The sequence below is a fragment of the Trachinotus anak genome, unplaced genomic scaffold, assembly GCF_046630095.1.
Source record: "Trachinotus anak isolate AG129_WGS33_773 ecotype Australia unplaced genomic scaffold, CSIRO_AGI_Tana_v1 ptg000001l, whole genome shotgun sequence".
NCBI classification, from domain to species: Eukaryota; Metazoa; Chordata; class Actinopteri; order Carangiformes; family Carangidae; genus Trachinotus; species Trachinotus anak.
Window position 1 is genome coordinate 15,986,033 of NW_027273852.1, and position 6,012 is coordinate 15,992,044.

A 6,012-nucleotide genomic window follows, 5' to 3' on the forward strand; every position below is an offset into this window, starting at 1 on the left:
TGTATGAGCCTGCATGATGCCACGGCAGCTGTGAGAAGAAAGTGGGATTAACAAAGCTGATTTAAAAGGATTAGAGGGTCCAGCAGAAAACAGAGGACCACCAGGACATCTTGTGATGCACACAGGCACACGCACACATAATCCTTTTCAAGTGCTTTGTTGCAAATTGTTTGTCCCCATATTCATTGCGATGCAATCCATGAAAGCGCAGCACAGTTGACAGATACGAAAGCAGAGGAGGAAGAGGTCAACAGACACGGGGGGGGGGGGGGGGGGGGGGGGTGTAAGAGATTACTGTGGAGAATAAAAATAACTAGAATCACAACCTCACGGTTATATGCCTCTGCCACTCATACTAGTTTCAGATTACATTCCTGTTTGTCCAGAGTCATATAAATAATAACCATTTGTGTGAAATTATGTCATTATTGCGGTGTGAAGTCTTGAGTAGTGGCTAAGAAGTGTCACACTGACCTTGACCACTTCAATGGTCAAACCAAAGTCCAACCAGTTTGTCCTTGAGTCCAAGTGAACGTTTGTGCCAAATTTGAAGAAATTTGAAGAGATTCCCTTGAGGTGTCAGGGAAATATTGTGCTCACAAGGCCTTAACCACATTTTGTGATCTGACCTTTGACCACCAAATTCTAATCAGTTCATCCTTGAGTACAAATGAATTTTTGCACCAAATTTGAAGAAGTTCTGTTAAGGCGTTAATGAGATATTGTGTCCATGAGAACTGGACGGACAACCCGAAAACAATATGTCTCTGGCTCTGGCATCAATGTGACCTGAAATGGTGCAAGTGTATCTCAAGCAGAACCTGTGCTGCTGATGTGGTTAATGAGACTGACGATGGTTTGTTATGGAACTGTTGAAATACCTTCCTCCAATGTGGACACCAGTGACCTCGCACTTTTGGTGTGGGGATGTTTTTCTTGGTTTAATCCAGTCCACTGAAGGGAAATCTTATGCGACAACGTACAATGATATTTTACACAATAGTGTTAGTCTTCTAACTTTGTGGTAACAGTTTGTGTTTGTCTCTTTCCTGTGTCAGCAACAGAATGTCCCTCCGCACAAAGCCAGGTTCATAAGAAATGGTTTTCCCAGTTTGGTGTGACTGGTCTTGCCTGGTCTGCACAGAGCCCTGACCTCAAACCCATCCAACACCTTTGCGATGAACTAGCACGCCAACAGTGAGCCAGACCTAATCACCCAACATCAGCGTTGGACCCCAATAATGCTTTTGGACTTGAATGGGAGCAAATTGAAGCCAGGTTTAAAATCTGTTGGAAACCATACGAGTGGTTTTGGAGTGACATATTCAACAAGGTTTACAATAATGTTCCTTTAGCCATATACTGTGGTGTAACTCTAACTGCAGTGCTGATCTTTGCTGACTGGTGAAACATAAGCCTGGGAACTGAAGGAACAAACTGTTTCACTTGTGGAGTATTCTCTTTGAGCTGGGCCAGCCTAAAATCATTGTGGATCCATCTCTCTTCTGAATGTACAAAGATTGAGCTGATCTTGCAATCTGACTTTAGGGGTCCTATTTTCCAAGGTGTTGGATTTTTGTATAGAAAACTCAAACAAAGTTTTTCACTTTATGGGATTTTGTAACAGCTATTGATCAGCTGCTGCGAACATTGCTAAGGATTCTGTTATACCTAATTCAATATGTCATCGCTGTATTGTATCTCCAGTTTTATCTGTTGGTTATTCAGCAGTGACACAATAGTGGCTGCAGGACCTCCACATTGACTGAAGCCACTTAGAAAAGAAAGACACACACAGCAGCTTTAAACCTAATTGTGCTGAGTGGCAGTAAAGGTGTTCACAGTGCACAAACACATTTACAAATTACTGAACAGGAACAGTGTTGAGTTTTCACATCTAAATTATTCTCATTGATGACAAAAAAATGAATAATGTTCAATATATAGTTTCATTCGACACATTATAGAGTCTTTTTTCTCTACCACCTTGCTAGGTTGTGGTTGTCCCATTAGTCATTAATTATCGTGATGACAGTACTGTGACACAGTCAGCCAATCATGTTGTTCAGCTACCAGTTTTGTGGAGTTGTTAGTTTGAACATCCCTAAAGCAGGCCACTGTTTAAAGGAGCTATTTGTAAGTTTTGCTATTGCTACATAGCTAACGTTAGCATTAACAGATTTTTACTTACTAGTCTAGAAGAAATGTTGGGAGTTAAGCTTCAAACTTCAGTCCTTTACCCACAAAGAGATGTCTGCAGTGGTAGAAAGCAATCCTCCTGCTTTGCTTCTTACTCTATCACTTCTTTACTGGGGTTTGCATGCTAACTCTAGTTAGCCCTGGCCCAGGAGGACCGTCGCTGTCTGAACCAGAGTCACTGTAGCGTCCAGTCTGCCCTGAAGAAGTAGCTCTGCTCAGAAAGTGTATTATAACCTCTTTCCATGTAAATGCAACAATGGCTGAAGCTCTCACCAAGATAGTAAAACTCAAAAATAGCTCCTTTAAGGTTGAGATAGATTCTTTGTATCAATCCTGAGTTTATCATTAGCTTTCACCAACAAGCCTGTATCCACAAAAAAGACCCTCACATTTCATTGATTTGCAACATCAAATACAAATACTTTATAACTTATTATCTCCTGGATTAAGTTTTTTCTCAACATAATCATGAAAACATGAAAAGAGAAAACTCTTGAGTTTTGTAAACCAAGTCAAACCAATGATTGATTTTCAGCATCCATACTGCAGGATTTGATTTAGTGTAACTTTCATTTTGTTTTCTAAGTTAGTTCTCAGTTGATGCAATCTACATTGATTCACAAGAAATGTACTATTTGAAAAACATAACCTTTTCTGGCTGAAGCCTGGAACCTGCATCTTAAAGCCATACCTTAAATCAATCAAAACAATCATAATTAAACTGCATATTCACACACATACAGACTCACCGACTCTCGTCATTGGCTAACTGCTGCTTGACAACCGGGTGGGGGGACTCAGGGGAAAAAAATCTTCTCATTGCCATGGCTACAGGGACCGGGGATGACGGCAACAGCATTAATTATTTTAGCATCAGGAGCGACTGAGGCTGATGCCCGGTGGGACGGCAGTAGAGGGCCAATAGTAATTAACCACTGTCTGCTCTCACGTGTCACTTCCTGTGCCCGGGGTGTGTAAGCAGGAGGTCGTGATGTTCTCCAGTAATTACTGCATGTTCAATTTCTCATCTTTGCTCTCATTGGCTTGATTGTTTGATTAAAGTGATCAGCAGTCAAACAGGTTGTACAGCTTCAGATGTCGGTATTCATGATTTGATTGTCTTTTTCTCTGTTTTTTTCTATTCTGCTCCCTTTGTGTTTTGTTCTGATGATGTTCTGTGTGTTAGCATCTCAATCGTTTTGCACCTGCACCGTTAGGCCTTGAGTGTGATTTCACATCACTCATGGATAATTTTATGGTGCTACTGTGCCAAACCAAAATGAGTGAGTTGGCTGTGCATCATGCTTCCATGGTCATTATAGCATTTCTCTTGTGTGTGTGTGTGTGTGTGTGTGTGTGTCTGTGGCATTAGCAAAGAAATACACACACAAACAGAAATTACTTTAAGATTTCCTACAGCCAAAATCACATAAAACATGTTTTGTACAGTTTTTGTATTTCAGTTGAGGGTACCTGGCCCAGACTTGATTTCATGCCATTACAGTCTTTTGCTTTCCATTTTCAAACCACAGAAGAAATTTCAATGAGCTTTAGGAGCGAAGCCATCTAGGAACAAGCTGTCAAGGAATATTTAAACATTGTTAAAAATATGCTCATTCACTTTCTTGACACTTGAAATTGATACCACATTCATATTTGTGTGGTAAGTGTGAAGCTTCAACCAGCAGCTGGTTGCTCAGCTTAGCACAAAGACTGCAGGAAACAGCTACTCTGTCCCTTTGGCTGCAATTACACCTTCAAATCTTAGATAAGTCAATATAAGCTTTGTACACCTGTGTTTGAGCAGTTCATCTAATTCTTTCTGTCAGATCCTCTCAAGCTCAGTCAGTTTGTATGTAAAGCCTCAGTGAACTGCGACCTTCAGGTCTCTATGGGGTTTATGTCTGGGCTCTGGGAGACCTGTCCCAAAGCCACTCCAGCGTTGTCTTGGCTGCATGCTTCAGATTATTGTTGTGGTTAAAGGTGAACTGTCAGCCCATTCTCAGGTTGTGTTCAATTGAAGGAGCTCTCTGTGTTTGGCTGTATTCATCCCACCCTCAGTTCTGACCAGTCTCCCTGACCCTGCTGCTGAGAAGCTCCCCAATAGCATGATGCTGCCACCACCGTGCTTCACCGTAGGAATGGTGTTAGCCAGGTGATGAGCAGAGCCTAGTGTTTGCCAGACATAATGCTTGGAGGTCTGCCCAAAGGGTTAAGTTTTTGTCTCGTCGAACAAGAAAATCTTTGCCTCTCGCTCTATGAATCTTTTAAATATAATTTGGAAAACTCCAAGCAGACTGTCACATTTTTTACTCAGAGTTGCTTCAATCGAACCACTGTACCATAAAGGCCTGATTGATGGAGTGAAGGACGTCTGAAAGTCTTTTAGAAAGACTGTTGGGGTCTTTGTCACCTCCCTGAGAAGAGTCCTGTTGGTTTCCCAACTTCTTCATTTCATAAACACTGAGGTCACTGTGCTGCTGGGAACAGTCAAAGCTTTAGAAATGCTATTGTACCCTCGTCCTATACATTGCCACTATTTTATTGCAGAGGCCAATTTTGAGCGTCTGTTTTTTCCTGACATGTAATGTGAATTGTGGGACATTATATTCACAGGCATGTGCCTTTGTTAACTGTACCCAGTCCGTTCTGTTTGGACCAGGTGAACTCCAATCATGTTGTCGACACATCTCAAAGAAAATCAAGCAAACAGGACGTACCTGTCCACTATTTGGAAAGCGTCTGAATACTTCTGTTAAGACATTTACATTTCATATTTTTAACACATTTGCAAACATTTCTAAAAATATTTGTAGCTTGATGAACAAACATGTCAGTTTACAACTCAATCTACAGCACAATAAAATGTAAGGAGAGAAGGGGTGTGGATACTGTCAGCCACCATGGTACTTTCTGTCACTGGTGCTTTTCCAACAATGTCGAAGCACCTCATATTCACAGATTTCACATTACCATGTCTGAATCATTAATGTTCTTACAACCAAAAAGCTCATAGCTGTCTCTCTTTGGGTATCTTTGTCTTTCAGGCTTCAATCATCACCTGCCTTATTATTCAAGGAGATCTTTATAGACCTGATTTTTTTTAATCAAGATTATGTGCTTTAGTCAAGCTTAAATCCTCATTAATTCATCATAAACATTAATGAAATTGATGAAAACACAAACATTTGCAGAATTTTTGTGAAAAAGGGGAATTGTTTAGTTACATGAGTTACATAAATCCACATTATGAATGTACAGAAACAGGTGAAAAATATGAGAAAGGGAGGAAAAATGAAATTTCTTAGTGAAGCCTGTAAATCAGAACTGAACAAAAGGTTCTGTCTTTGCAGAATTTTCTGCATGGTTGAGTTTTGAAACTTCACCACTGGGAGGAAATTTGGTGCAGTCTAACACAGTCAGGGAGTACATCTTTAAGATCTGATGATTGCTTATGACTCATTCGGGTGTGTGTGTGTGTGTGTGTGTGCGCGCGCGCGTGTGTGTGTGTGTGCCTATACCCATCCATTTAAATGAAGCCACAGTATATTTTTAGATCTGATGTGATATCACGACGTTTAAATCTTTTTGTGCTCAGGAGAAGATTTTTCCTGTAAGACGATGAGATCATTCCTCCAACACAGAACTCTTACTCTACTCTAACATGTTTTATTCAGAGATGACATCATGCTACTGGAAGCCTTTGTTTCCTTCTTCAATGAAGGTCATGTGAAGCAGAAACCAGGCTGAGAGCAGAGTGTGTGGTGGTGAAAAACAGCAAAATTCGAGTTTTAAATCCTCTAAACTGCAGTT